We start from the raw sequence: 16,589 nt of genomic DNA, 5'->3' as shown, positions 1-16,589 counted from the left end.
TTGGTTGGAATTATTAGCGGACGCCATGTTGCGTTTGGAGACCCCCCTGAAGTGCCTAAACAATGGAGCTCCCCCCACAATTGACCCCATTTTGGAAACTAGACCCCTCATGGAATTAATCTAGCTGTTTAGTGAGCACTTTGAACCCCTGGAGGCTTCACAAACGTTTGTAATGTTCAGCCGTGAAAATATTTTATTCTTTTTTTTACCATAAAATTGTTTTTTTAAACAGGTAGCTTTTTTTTCCACAAGGGTATCAGGAAAAAATGCACCATAAAATGTATTGTGCAATTTCTCCTGAGTACGACGATACCTCATATGTGGTGGAAATCAATTGTTTGGGCGTACGGCGGGGCTCAGAAGAGAAGGAGCGCCATTTCACAGTAAAATTGATTGGAATTATTAGCAGACGCCATGTTTCATTTGGAGACCCCCTGAGGTGCCTAAACAATGGAGCTCCCCCACATGTGATCCCATTTTGGAAACTAGACCCCCCCCATACAAAAAAAATTAGTTTGGCGAAATAAATACAGACATCAGTTAAAAAAAAAAAAAAAAAATGAGCGCCTGCCACTAAGACCAGTGCCAAACGTGAGAGCAATGCACGAGTCTCGTATCGCATCATCCACTGCAGTCTGGAAGCGAGCAACTGCGCTGGATAATGCGATGCGAGAGGGCGGGGCGGCAGATGAGAAAGGGCGCAGCGGATGGAAGATGGGAAAGGGCGCAGCGGGTGGAGGAGCGGCAGAGGATGGGAAAGGGCGCAGAGGATGGATGATGGGAAATGGCGCAGCGGATGGATGGGAAATGGCGCAGCGGATGGAGGAGCGGCAGAGGATGGGGGGGGGAGGTGAGATGGGGATACCTACCTTACAGGATGGATCTAGGCAGCAGGATCACAGCAGACAGAAGAGGCAGCAGATGAAGGAGGCAACAGATCGAGGAGGGTGAGAGGGGGCAGTAGATGGAAAATGGGAGTGAGCAGGCAGCAGATCGGGGAGGGGGGCAGAGTCTGATGGGAGAGAGAGATGGCACATGGAGGAGGGGGGGCCCCGGGGGAGGGTGGCTTGCAGCACATGTAGGGGGAGGGTGGCTTGCGGCACATGTGGGGGGAGGGTGGCTTGCAGCACATGTGGGGGGAGGGTGGCTTGCAGCACATGTGGGGGGAGGGTGGCTTGCAGCACATGTGCTGCAAGCCAGCCACCCTCCCCCCACATGTGCTGCAAGCCAGCCACCCTCCCCCTACATGTGCTGCAAGCCAGCCACCCTCCCCCTACATGTGCTGCAAGCCAGCCACCCTCCCCCACATGTGCTGCAAGCCAGCCACCCTCCCCCTACATGTGCTGCAAGCCAGCCACCCTCCCCCTACATGTGCTGCAAGCCAGCCACCCTCCCCCACATGTGCTGCAAGCCAGCCACCCTCCCCCACATGTGCTGCAAGCCAGCCACCCTCCCCCCACATGTGCTGCAAGCCAGCCACCCTCCCCCCACATGTGCTGCAAGCCACCCTCCCCCCACGTGGGGGGAGGGTGGCTTGCAGCACATGGAGGGATAGGAGGTGTGGCGATGGAGAAGGGGCAGCCGATGAAGGAGGCGGCGGCCGCCGATCGGGAACAGTGGGGGCCGATTCGGGGGCAGCAGCGGCTGAAAAAGGTGGGTGCGACGGCGGCGGGGACAGTGGCGAGCATGGCGGCGGGGACAGCGGTGGATCGGGAGCGGCGGCGGGGACAGCGGTGGAGCGGGAGCAGCGGCGGGGCGATCGGAGACAGCGGCGGGGACAGCGGTCCATCGGGAGCAGCGGTGGGGACAGCGGTGGAGCGGGAGCAGCGGCGGGGACAGCGGTGGAGCGGGAGCATGGCGCCGGGGCGATCGAAGACAGCGGCGGGGACAGCGGTGGAGCGGGAGCATGGCGCCGGGGCGATCTGAGACAGCGGCGGGGACAGCGGTGGAGCGGGAGCATGGCGCCGGGGCGATCTGAGACAGCGGCGGGGACAGCAGTGGAGCGGGAGCATGGCGCCGGGGCGATCTGAGACAGCGGCGGGGACAGCGGTGGAGCGGGAGCATGGCGCCGGGGCGAACGGAGACAGCGGCGGGGACAGCGGTGGAGCGGGAGCATGGCGCCGCGGACAGCGGTGGATCAGGAGCGTGGCGCCGGGGACAGCGGTGGAGCGGGAGCAGCGGCGGGGCGATCGGGGACAGGGGCGGGCGGCGGGGACAGCAACTTACCGCTCTCCTCGGCTTCCAGGGACGGTCACAGGCCGCAGATCCACATTGATTGGAGAGAGCGGTCACAAGACCGGTCTCTCCAATCAGAGCTGGGGGCGGGTGAAGCATCGATCACCCAGCTCCAGCCAATGGCCAGTGCTACAGCAGCACTGATCAGGGCTGGATTTCATCCAATCACAGCCTCTGTAGGTTCGGGGAGGAGGCACCACCCCTCCTGAGGTCAGGCAGAGGTCCCCTCCTTCCCGAATCTACCGTTTAAGTAAACAAATTTCACTCCCCGGTGCTCCGGGACCGCGATTTCGCCATGACGTACTGAGTACGTCATGGGTCGTTTAGCACCATGTCACCATGACGTACTCAGTACGTCAAAGGTCGTTAAGGGGTTAAAAATTAGCACATTTTTAAAAAAACAAAAACACATTTGCTACAAATTGTCCATGGTTCTTCTTTCCGGATATAAAACAAAAGAATGATGCTTGGTCAGTGCTAGTCCACTTAGGGCCACTTTGTGAACCTGGATAATCTGCTCTTGATAATAAGAACACATGAAGCCTCATCATGTTTTGTTGTTAACAGTTTGTGGTGCAGACTTGGAAAAACCTTCTGGGATAATGGGTAGAATAGCGGCCGCTCTATGGTTCGGTTATTTCGAGTCCATTGGTTTTTGAAATATAACGTTAACTCGCGTGTCACTGCCAGTGCTCAGCAGACTAGGCTGGAGAGACGTCAGCCTGATGGGATAGATTCCTCCAAAACTTTTCCTGAAATGAGAAAATCCATATCTAGCATTTTGTATTAAGGAAAATCACTGAAATTAGTAGGAAATAAAAACATTTGTAAATGGTTAATTACATTAACCAAACCACATTTTTGGGTCTATGAAATGGCTGAATTAAGTATTTTTGACTACTCAATTCGTACCCTCAACAGTTGTCCCCCCCCCCCCCCCTTGACTCACTTCTGCCATTTCCAAATACTAAGGGTACTGTGTTCCCTTAGGAAAAGTGGAAGAAAGATCTGTTGGGAAATCCTGCCTGACTGAACGTTGAGGCATGGGTGGAGAGGGGAGTGGGATTTCTTCACCGGTTTGAGACCAAGGACCCCTAAGCGAGTCCTCACCCTTTGTAGTTGGACTTTCCCATGTCTCAAGGTTCTCTAAGTCCTCTGTTCTAACTATTTCGGCAATGATGGTTTGGGCTATACAGGTCCTTTTTTGTAAAGGATAAGTATGAGCAGGACGCTTAGTGCAGCTCCGGTGGATTGACCCTTCTGCAATACGGGGCATGAATCCATGTTGTCCCGCCGTTGAGCTTATCGAAATTTCCGTGTCCTTTTAGGATTAATCAGTCTCCTGACCGAAAACCATATACTACTAACTCTGATTTAGAATCTGGAATTAGAAAATACACTTGTTTATTTCTCTAATTAGTCAATCATATGAAAATTATACGTGCTTTGCGCTAGACTAAAAAAAAACCCCACACATTTTACATTGGAACCTGTTTATTACTGAAGAGAAACAGAACACGCATTTGTTTAAAACTTATTAGTTTGGTTTTTTACATACCACTTGCATTATGTGGATTTTCAGCAATGACGTTGTTTTCTGCACTGGAAAGCCTCTGACCAAACCTGGAAAGAAATCTACACCATGCACAGACTTGCATACAACGTGCTCATGATAAACCTCTATAATCAGTTTGCAATCTCTAAGAATGGGCAGAGCAGGTGCAGGGTGTTTCTACAGACTCTTTACAGTTTTTCCTCATTGTTTTAAGAACATGCTTCACAAAACCGAGTAAATTTGCCTACCTGGGTACTGAACCCTGGCGTCACCAAAGTGCACACTGATATCCAACTTTCACGGATGTTAGTCCATGTTACTTGGGCCATCATTAAGAAGAGATCTCATGGCAGAGAAAGCTTACCGCCCTTCTTCCACAGACCTTCCTCAGTCAGCCGGCTCCCTGCGTCTCGCACTCCACTCCTTTATTGGTTCACTTGATCCTGTAGGGATTTAAGAACACAAGGAGTGACAAGTCACTGAGGCATGGTCTTTATGCATGGTAAAGGACTCCAACTCTAGGCCCGTTCACTGCTTCTTGGTCAGCTGCACCTGTATGGGGATCTCCATCCGATTCCATCAGCTCAGATCTAGACTTTCTTTCTGGCGTACCTAGCTTATTGGACAACAGGAAAGATCTAAATCCTACATACATTTTGACTATCTTACCTACCTCTGCTCCACCCATCTAGAGAGGCACATACGTCACTTTCATTTGTACCGATAGGAGGGGAGGGAGTGGCCTAAATTTAGACTATCTCATGTTGTGTAACCTGTAGCATATCCAGTGCAGAATCGACCACCATTTTGTTCCATCTATACAAACAAAAACTAAAAGAAATATAGATTAGATCATTCCTATAACAGACATATATTCCTACATTCATAATAATCCAATAAACATGACATAACTGTTGCAAAAGAAAGGCCAGCTTTAAAGCCTGCTTTAAAGCCTATCCAATATGTCTGCTGCTGGAAAAATGTAATAGATATCTACTTCCTCCCTTTTTTATATACTACTTTGGCAAAATATATAGATCTATAACAGTAAACAATATGATTAACCAACCGATAAATATAACTTATACTCTACTGGGAAATTTTGAAACCTTTCAACAGGGTTCATAGATATTCTGTATCTACAAAAGAAAAGGAAAGCAATCAATATTGGCAGTTTGTATGCAAAAATAATACAAAACAAAAACATAACCATAAAAACAAAAAACCTAATTTGTATTTTTTAAAAAATATACCTTTCCCTGCAAAATTAATTTAATTATTTAAATAGCAGCAGAATACTATTGATAATCTCCTATGAAATTTTGAACTCTAAGGATTAAACAAAATCCACTCCACCAGCCGGAAAAAGCACTTGTTAGTACATAAGACAGAAACAGCTTTGTAAATCTGCTGAAACTACCTTTTTTTTTTCTTTCTTCTTTTACAACATCCCTGCAGGAGTGCGAGAGCATCATTAAAATAGATGGCTTGGGACTGGAAATCACTGCTACAAAAACAAGCAGTCCGGGGCTCCGCCCTGTGTCATTAGGAAAGGTTGTGGCAGACTCCTGGGTGCAGCTGGACTGTGGGCAGTATCTTGGGAAATCTCCTGGGGCTGATTTAGAGGGATACTGTGATACTCTGGGAAAAGGCACATCGGGCTTCAGGTAGATCATTACTGGATCTACTGGGAGTTTACCCACAACATTAGGCCCTTTGACTATAATAGTCCACATCAGATTTATTAGCACATGGCATAGAAAGCATCACAGTAAAGAGTGCCCATAGGGGGCAAGTCTCCTCACATCCTTCTGGGAAATATAATTTAGTCAGGGTGAGAGTAATACCTCTTTCTCCATCATAATTTATGGCGGCCTTTAAATTATTTAACAAATGAACCAGCAACTCCCACTGGGGCAAAAATAGCAAAATATGGTCGGGAGTCATATCAGACAGTTTATTAATGGAATTAATTACAACAGTGTCAACTATAAATTTGAAAGAGGCCCCTGCAATACTTATTTATTTTGACCATTACAGTATACATTTATGGGTGATTGGCTTTGGTTTTGGGGCCTTGGACAGGAGATTAGAATGGTGGGACACGGCATCCTCTCCAGAAATGCCCTGGCTGACCACAACGCCAACAATTCCGTTGCTGGCTCTGCTGGTTTTGTTGATTGGGAGCTACAAATACGGGGTTTGGGCCCTGTTGGGGCATGTGCTGTGGCGGGGGCTGCACCAGCGTGTCTGTATACACCAATACTGGGGCGTTCCTTTTGGATTCGGGGGCTGGATGCTTTACCAGGCTTTTCTGGAAACTTAACAACCAGGATAGTTTCTTTGGCAGGAAGATTTATGATCTCAGGTCGAGTGGTCATCACCTTAAGATCTGTTTGCAGACCTTCAATAAAGGAGGTGGTTAGGAGGATGGCTTGTGACTTATTGGTTGTAGTGAACCCGAGATCTAAAAAGACTCGGAGCCTGGCATAATATTTTTCAGCAGATTCCCCTTTCTCCTGCACAACATCCTTCACATTAGTGGCTTGTTCCACCAATTGATCTTGAGCCCATCTTTTTAAAGCAGCAGAATACTGTTGTCCACTTTGGAAAGTGGTGTCATCAGTGCCTCGGGGCATTGTGAGATGGGGTTTCATTAAGGGCCAAAAACTGTCTCCTGCTTTTACTTTGGTGATATTAACAAGGTCCTTCCGAGCAGCTGACTATAATTGGTGGACCTGTAGCATCTTCCTATAAAATCACATAGGGTTAATGTCGGGGTCTGGCAGGGGATTAATGCCGCTGACTGGATGGGGTTGAAAGGGGCACATTTAAATGAGGGCTGTTCCTCGTCAGGTTCGGGGTAAGGCTCACTATGTCCTAAGGGGAAAAAAAAGGAATCCAAGGGGAGGGGATTGGTAACTGGGGAGCGTGACACCAGACTGGCCGGTGAGGGGAGAGACGGCATTGCAGGTATGGGAGGGACCAGGGGTATGGGTGTGGAAAGAGTTAATGGATGCTGTCTAGTGACTGCAGCATCTGTGAATAATTCCGAAGCTTGTCCAGAATTAGGCTGCGAAGTAGCAACAAAACAACCTTCCTGAGTGCCCCTAAAACCATCCTCAGACTTGGGTGACCTATAGGAAAACAAAACATCTCCTCGCTCATCCTCTTCTTTGACCTCAATATATCCGTCTGATAGCAATATCTGCGTTATTCTGTTAAACAATTCAGCATCAATTAACAAGTAATACTCTGAAAATCTCCGGGGCATGATGCACAGCTGAACTGTCTCCAGCACGTGCCCCTCCCTAAGGAATGTTTACTAAATCCATTCTGTGAATCCTCAGCTTTCTTAACCTTGTCTTCTCCATTCTAAACATTTTTACTATCTTGGTGGTGTCTGGATTACACTAATATATGACTATGCGGCGTGCGTTAAAGCCCAGCCGGAACTTAAGGCTCCACCTCTACACTAGCTGCTTCCTCAGCTATATAGTAATAAGGGTCCCGTGTCACGGAGGAGGGGTACAAAATGTATTCCCTCCGGACTTGATCAGCTGCACCAATTTATTGTCCTAATCCCTATCTTCTTTCACTGAGGATTTGTCTCATGAAAGGAGGAGGACGAACAAAAATGTACATGCATATACAAGAATATCCTGACCTCCAGACTTGGTCAACTGTATTAATTGTTAAATGTCTTAACTGGTCTGTCCCAGTGGTCTATACCAATTCTTAAGTATGCTCTGTCCCAGTGGTCTGTGCCAACTCTTCCCAGGTGGCCTGTCCCACCGGTCTGTACCAGTTCTCAAGTATGGTCTGTCCCACCGGTCTGTACCAGTCCTAATCCCTATCTTCGGTCACGGAAATCCCCCCCGCGTCTTTAATTACAGACCGGGTCAGTCTAACTAGCTATATCCGGCCACCACCGTCTTTCCTGCCCTAAAAACCATCCTCTGGATCCCGTGTGACACTCGATCCACACCTCAGGGCTGGGATTGTGCTCTGAGCTCCAGCGGGCACTACCCCTGAGTCACAATCAGGTACCTTTTAACACCGATATGGACACACAGTTCGTCACTCCCTCCTCTCCAAAACCAACCACAACGGCAGTGAATACACAGTATGTAACACTTACCCGTGGGGTCGGAAGTGATCGGCCTGTTTGGAGGAGAGGGAGATCTCAGTCCGCGACGTCCAAACCATCAGTATCTCCAGGTCAGCAGTGCGTCCGTGGAGCCCCACGTTGGGCGCCAAACTGTCAAGGGAGGAATTTGCGTTGAAGACTGCTAATGGAGTCTTCATTTGGGATATCCAGAGATGGTGTCGTATTAGCTGTATATCAGTGCCAATATATATCAATGTATATAAGACAAAGAACACAGACATGCTCTCTTTTCAGCCAGCGTCATCAACTGAACTAGTTTAATTCGATAGATCCAATTATACAGTAAGTAAGCATAAATAACCTTGAAGCTAACGAAGGAGTGCTTTCACTCCCCTATTTTTCACATCACACTCCTGCCCTCCCGTACATTCCATTTGTGTGAACATTACTGATAATACTTTGCAGCTTCACATTCTGGCTTCATCATCTTTGGTTAACTCCTTCATGATTATACAACTTTGAATTATACTATAGGTCTGTGCGATGGCTACATAGACAGACAGATAATTATACAACTACATCTACATTTTGATTATATACACAGATATTCTTATTACGTTTAAACAAACATACTACAGCTCAGGTGACCTCCACATAACCAAGAGCACATAAGTGGTGTAAATTTTAATTGTTAGAAAGTTGCAGTCATTGACATAGTTTAGAGTCTTTCCACGCCGTTGGAACTCCAAAACAGAACTTTTCTCAGACCCTTAGTCCATTGTCTCAGGTTTTCAACACACATCCTGCACACATTGTAGTGCCAAGGTTTCTTCCTGGTCACCCAGTTTAATCCCACAATATGCATGTTAAGCTTTACACAAAAACACCTATGGAAGGGCTTTAGGGGTGAATGGACCCGTAATTCAGGATTGCCAGATTCAGTCAGGCTTTAAGTTTGATTTGGGACCTGAACTTGACCTTGAACCTCCTATAAGTCAATTGGGACCCGAATGTTGGTGCTGTAGCATTGCTACATAATAGTCGTAGTAAGGGCTAGGGTGCTGTAAAAGGAAGCAAAATGTGGTTAACAGTAAGACAATTGCCCTGCAAATAAATGTGGATATGGAATTAAAAAAATCCCTCTGCTTTACCTTGTTTGGTTATCAAACATAGAGGGGACCCAACAGTTTATTGATTGTTTTTTGTTATTTAAAAAAAATAATGGCATGGGGTCCCTCCCAGCTGGGGACTTGAAATTATTAGGGATGATCGAATACATCAAATATTCGGCTTCGCGAATATTTGCCGAATAGGTTGCCGCTATTCGCGAATATTCAATGCCTAATGTAAGTCTATGGGGAATCCGAATAACAATTATTCAGGCTTCCCATAGACTTACACTGTGCATCGAATATTCGCATAGCGGCGACCTATTACTCGGATATTCGCGAAGCCGAATATTTGAGTTATTCGATTATCCCTAGTAATTATCAGGCTGGGAAGGCCCATTGTTATTTGGCCCTTTCCAGCCAAAAAATTGTAGCCTAGCCTACATTAATGTGCCAATTCTGGTACTTTGCTCAGCTCTTCACGATTTGCCCTGGTACGGTGGCAATTAGGTTAATACTTTTAGGATTGCGCTAGCTGTGAATTGACAGCTGACATCAAGCCCAGGGTTTAGTAATGGATAGGTGTCTGACACCCCCACTACTAGCATGGTAAGTATACAGTTAAAAAAAAAACTTTTTTCCTGGTGTGATTTTATTTGAAAGACCACACACACTCTCATTCACAAATTTATTGAAAATAAATCTTTAAAGTTTCGATGTAATCCAATGGTGTAATGTACTACGACGCCCATAGAATCCTTTGGAGTGTCGTTCTGAGAACGTTGCTCCATAGTTCACTCCCTCTCAGCAGAAAGTAAGGAATTTCTTAAGTGTGAGAAATTCCGTTGCTGCTGCTGGCTGGGAGTGGCCTATAGAGCCTCGTTCTCAAACAAGGCTCCATAGGATTCTATGGGTGTTGTGGGACATAATCCAATGGTGTAATGTCAGAATTTCGAGGCTTTCTTTTTAATTGGTGAATGGGGGAGTCTTTATTCAAATCAAATTTTTTGCGTGTGTTTTGTATGTGTTCACAGATGACCTCAACCCCGTAAGTATTACCCTGATTGTTACCGTATTAGGGCAATTGGGAAGAGCTGCCTGGGAAAGTGCCAGAATTGGCGCATTAATGGATGCGTCACTTCTGGGGTGGCTGTGGGATGCTATTTTTAGGCTGGAAATGGCCAAATAACTATGGGCCTTCCCAGCCTGTTAATACCAGCCTCCTGCTGACTGCTTTACTTTGGCTGGTTATCAAAAATAGGTGGGACCCATGTGTATTTCTCTACACTAAGGGCACAAACACATCAGTGTTTTCCTGCCGGATCCGGCACAAGGGCAGTACAGTACAATACAGTTCACAGGCAGTGCGGCAAGCCCCGGTCAGATGCTGTCACATGCTCCTGTCACATGACCGCATATGCCCGGAGCTTGCCAGTGAACTGTATTGTACTGTATTGCCCTTGTGCCGGATCTGGCAGTGCGGCAGGAAAACGCTGATGTGAAACCAGCCTAACTTGGGTTGGTGGGAAAATGGTAACTGCTGTACATGGGCAGCATCTCTAACAGTTGCAGGGTATAAGGTTGAAATTTTCTACTACTTTGACAGCAAGTGAAAAATTTTGCTGAAATATGGTCAATCTGTTTGCTATGGGAGTGGATTTTTTTTCCCTACAACAATGCTTTGCCTGCTCCATGTTGTCCAAATACTTTTCAAAATTAAACTCCTCATCTGATGAGGCTGAAGATGCAGTAGCACTAGGAAGGATCCAAGTCCTCTTGCGAGTTCTCTAACCCACTGATCCTAACTGCTACCTCTGTCAGAGCGTCTTTTCCTTTAGTAAGATGATCATCCAGCTATATATAACTTGGATTCACATAAACAGTGGCCAGAAGAATTTTATTTTCTAATGGCAGTGTCTCCATTTCATTGAAGCAGCAATGCCATCTACAATTAAACCTCCTCTTTGCAATGGGCAAAACAACAAGTTCTTCCACTCCTATATAAATGCACATTGGAGCAGAGGAACGTTAAGCTCTGAGAAAGGACTTTGGAGCATCTGAAACGCATAGCTTGTTGCCCTTATGGTCATCGGCATTTATCATGATCATCATCAATCAACTTCATTTAACATTTTTTCACAAATTTTTTTTTTGTTATGTGAAGATTTTAATGTTTAAAATAACTGGTCAAAGTGTTTTCCATGCTCCACATATAACAGCCTGCTGTAGATGAGCTGACTTTTTTTTCCTTTTTTTTTTTTTTTGTTTTTGTATATAGATTTTATGCAGATGATGATTAGTGCACAGAAGCTACAGGTTCTATGCTGATGTTGCCTTGGTGTGTGGAACATACAGATTCTATGCAGATGGTAGCTGTTTAGCAATTTTGGATATCATACTTATACTGGACCATGCTCCACGCAGAAAGGAGGCAATATGGCTCATTGCTGCAGACAATAACTGTTAGGACAAAAATAAACATGGTTTCTAATTACTCTGCCAATTTAAGTGATGGTGCCCATACTTCATCAATGAGGGTAAGGTATGAGCATAGTGCTGACTTTAAGCAAACCTGTGTGGATTTAGCACTATTATCACAACTGACATAGCTTTCTGGATATTAAATGGATCCTGAATTTAGAATAGGCAATCACAAATTTAGGAAGAATGGCAACGATACCTTTATTCTGGAGAGGTGCTTAGGGTTGAGTAGGGGGCTAAGCTAAGGGTAAAGTATACCAGAAGGGGTGAGATTGCTGGGACAAAAAAAACTGAATGTAATGCCTACCTCCTAGAATAATATAGCACCTATAACCATGTAATTTTCCTCTTCAGTCACCGACAGCTCATATGAGGAGGGAACATTTGAAGTAGCAGGTGTCGTAAAATGTAGAGCCACTGTAAGACCAGGAAAAAAGGGACACATTGCCTCAGGATTCTACTGGAACACAGCACTTCCTTCCTGTTGTTGTGACCTAGAAATGGAAAATCCGGGACCTTGATCTTAGTGGCTAGGTAGAAACGACACTTACTGTCTGGTTTTGGTGCTAGAAAGAAGTAGGATGTGCTAGAAGTTGTGGGGATGCCAAATATGGATCTGTAGATACTGGAAGGCGGTGCATAATGCTCCCCTTGAGGTATGAGAAGCTGAAGGCCTTCAGAGAAGGGAGTCGATATGGCCTTTGGAGAGATGTTTGTCACAGATATAGCTATTGACAAGGAACTTGGTGAGGGATCTTCTTTAAGCCCCCTTCACACACACGTGTCTCTGGTACGTGCTAGGTCCGTACCCGCATGTACCGGAGACACTGGCACACGTAAACCCATTAAAATCAATGGGCTTATGTGCATGCACGTGTTTACCATTGGCCCGTGCCTCCGTGTGGAGCACACGTGATCCCGTGTGCTCCACATGGATGCATGTCCGTGTTTCTCCGGCAGCACGGGTGTCAAGTGGCCCGCACACGTACCACACGGATGTAGTGTGGATGCGGGTCCACGTGATACGCACCGGAGAAACACACGTGTCATTTTAAAATTAAAAAAACACATACTCACCTACATGAGTCCTGCAGTCTCTGCCGTGGCTGTCCCCTGCATCTGACCCCCAGTGAATTTGAACAACGCATTTTCTTCACTGGGGGCAGGAAGCAGCGTCAGCGGGGCGTGGCCTGTGCCGGACACTGTGATTCAGCACCACAGACAACTCCGGAAGAAACAGGTAAGGCGGGGCTTTCCGTTCTCCACGTGTTATTACGTATAACACACGGAGTGCCATAAACACAGCACACGAAGGGGAAAACGCACCTTTGACACGTCCGTGAAACACGTGCATGATTTTCACGGACGTGTGAAGGGGGCCTTACAAATGGTGGAATGCAGAGGGATAGGCCCTGATTTATGGCTGATTAAAGAGTGTACGTCCGGAACACCATGGTGCGAACAAGGTGCAAGACTCAAAAATATACAACTAAACAATAGGATAAAGAGTTGCACACCAGTCACAATGTATAGGGGAATAATGAAAAGTAGAACTGCTATAGGAAATCTAGACTGAAAAATACAATAGACTATCTGAAAAAAGTGAAAAACATAAAAATGGCATGTGCATAACTGCTAGGAATAATAGGAATTAGAGATGTTTAGCCATTGTATTGAGCAATGCAAAGGAGCCCCAAATCCAAACACCAAGGTAATCTCTATTTTTGGGGTCCCTAACCTACGTGTAACCTCACCTGCAGTTAAAAAAACTTGCTCTGTATGGGAAGCAAAGGACCAAGCTATATATGTGAAATAATACACAAGCTCCCCTTGAGGTATGAGAAGCTGAAAGCCTTCAGAGAAGGGAGTCGTTATGTCCTCTAGGAGAGATGTTTATCACAGACATAGCTATTGACAAGGAATTAGGTGAGGGATCTTCCAAGTTCAAAAAGCCTTCTTTACAAAGGGTGGGATGCAGAGGGAAAGGCCCTGATTTTTGGCTGCACTGTTTCATTTTGCCTTCTAGTAGAAGGAACAATGTGATAACCCAACATGGTTTTCCCTCCTCATTTGGGGATAAATAAGAAGGTTAAATCCTCTGCTTCCCAGCTAGTGGGGAGGAAAGAAAAATAAGAAATTAAAATTGTAAAAGCAGAGAAGTCCTGCAAGAACAGGAAGGTCTCCCTCCTTCAGATACTATACAAAATATCATTCAGCTCAGTGTCTGCAAGACGGTAATAGCTGGAGGGAAGAGCACTTAAATACCTACCCTCTGCATCCTAGTTGCAGCAGCTACAGTCATGAAAAAGTCTGGGCACCCCTATTAATGTTAACCTTTTTTATTTATAACAATTTGGGTTTTTGCAACAGCTATTTCAGTTTCATGTATCTAATAACTGATGGACTGAGTAATATTTCTGGATTGAAATGAGGTTTATTGTACTAACAGAAAATGTGCAATCCCCATTGAAACATAATTTGACTTGTGCAAAAGTATGGGCACCTCAACATAAAAGTGACATTAATATTTTTTCAAAAATAACAGCCTCTAGTCGCTTCCTGTAGCTTTTAAGGAGTGTATGGATCCTGGATGAAGGTATATTTGACCAGTCCTGCTTACAAAACAATTCCAGTTCAGTTAAGTTTGATGGTCGCCGAGCATGGGCAGCACGCTTCAAATCATCCCACAGATTTTCAATGATATTCAGGTCTGGGGACTGGGATGGCCATTCATTGTAATTGTTCCTCTGCATGAATGCCTGAGTAGATTTGGAGCGGTGTTTTGAATCATTGTCTTGCTGAAATATCCATCCCCTGCGTAACTTCAACTTCGTCACTGATTCTTGGACATTATTGTCAAGAATCTGCTGATACCGAGTTGAATCCATGCGACCCTCAACTTTAACAAGATTCCCGGTGCCGGCATTGTCCACACAGCCCCAAAGCATGATGGAACCTCCACCAAATTTTACTGTGGGTAGCAAGTGCTTTTCTTGGAATGCCGTGTTTTTTTGCATCCATGCATAACGCCTTTTTGTATGACCAAACAACTCAATCTTTGTTTCATCAGTCCACAGGACCTTCTTCCAAAATGTAACTGGCTTGTCCAAATGTGCTTTTGCATACCTCAGGCAACTCTGTTTGTGGTGTGCTTGCAGAAATGGCTTCTTTCGCATCACTCTCCCATACAGCTTCTCCTTGTGCAACGTGCGCTGTATTGTTGACTGATGCACATTGACACCATCTGCAGCAAGATGAAGCTGCAGGTCTTTGGAGGTGGTCTGTGGATTGTCCTTGACTGTTCTCACCATTCTTCTTCTCTGCCTTTCTGATATTTTTCTTGGCCTGCCACTTCTGGGCTTATCAAGAACTGTACCTGTGTTCTTCCATTTCCTTACTATGTTCCTCACAGTGGAAACTGACAGTTTAAATCTTTGAGACAACTTTTTGTATCCTTCCCCTGAACAATTCTGTTGAATAATCTTTGTTTTCAGATCATTTGAGAGTTGTTTTGAGGAGCCCATGATGCCACTCTTCATAGGAGATTCAAATAGGAGAACAACTTGCAAGTGGCCACCTTAAATACCTTTTCTCATGATTGGATACACCTGCCTATGAAGTTCAAAGCTCAATGAAGTTACAAAACCAATTTGGTGCTTTAGTAAGTCAGTAAAAAGTAGTTAGTTGTGTTCAAATCAAGAAATTGATAAGGGTGCCCATACTTTTGAACCTGTCAAATTTTGTTTAAATGCGGATTGCACATTTTCTGTTAGTACAATAAACCTCATTTCAATCCAGAAATATTACTCAGTCCATCAGTTATTAGATATATGAAACTGAAATAGCTGTTGCAAAAACCCAAATTGTTATAAAGAAAAAAGGTTAACATTAATAGGGGTGCCCAAACTTTTTCATATGACTGTATAACCTTGGATTCTGTGTCCCCCAATGACAGGGATGAGAAACACCTTTGTCCCATGACTGCATACCTTATTATACAAAGGCATTTGTAGACATTGACTCTGTTAAGACAAATTTATTTGGATTTCAAATATATTTTTATGTCCAAGTTTATAAGCCAGAAATGACAGATTTTCTAAAATACATCATTTATTTACATATATAGTTGTGTTAGAGTTTTGGTTTGTACAAATGTCTAAAAAGCAGTACAAATCATTGTATTTATTTTACATATATTTAACAGGAGAAAAATAATCTTAATTTTCTTTCTTGCTTTTCCAGTGAAATGTATTGCAGTACCACACTATGAATGAATAGTAACGAAAATTGCATAGATACTGTAAGAGGTTTTCCAAGAAATGGATTTACTCAAAGAAGATAGCTAGTATGGTGGAATTAACACTTGTCAAAGTAAATCATTTTATATTTATTTTGTAGACACACTTAAATATTCTTTAAGGTATATTCACATGCTGCAGATTTGTTGCAGACATTTCCTATTCATCTTAATGGGAATTGGAAGGAATCCATGCACATCCTTCAGAAACACCCAATTTAGTTTGATGTAATGGTTTTTCAGTGAATTCAAAATAGATAGATATACTTAGCATTCATAGGGGCAGGCACGGTTGTATATTAAAAGATCGATTTAATGTGTCTTATAAGGAGACAGTTGCAATGAATCAACGCTCAAAAGAAGTGAGAAAGGAAGTGACAGAAGAAACAAGATGCATAAAAAGTACAGTCATACGATACTTGTAAATGGATACACATCAAACACAAAACTTAATAATAAACTGTCATCTTAAAATCCTATAATTGCCATAAATATTCCTGAATTGGTGTTACCATAGTAGCAGTAAATACAACAAATACAAGGATAGAAACAAAACTGTATTAAAGATGTTGTACAGTAAGCCCTGTAAGACAGAATGTCGTCATAAATAGTGCTATTGACTAAGAAAACATTGAAAAAATACATTTACAAGTGCATTTTATTTTAGCACCATTAGCAAAAGAGGATAGTGTTCTCAGTCCCGAAGTATACTATATATCTATGTTAACTTGCAACCATTTATAGTGGAGATTCACCTTTAAATACCATTTCAGAATTGACATTAAGGCCCGTTTCACACGT

This window comes from Anomaloglossus baeobatrachus, chromosome 1 (genome assembly GCF_048569485.1).
Source record: "Anomaloglossus baeobatrachus isolate aAnoBae1 chromosome 1, aAnoBae1.hap1, whole genome shotgun sequence".
Classification (NCBI taxonomy): Eukaryota; Metazoa; Chordata; class Amphibia; order Anura; family Aromobatidae; genus Anomaloglossus; species Anomaloglossus baeobatrachus.
This window is presented reverse-complemented; position numbering follows the sequence as displayed.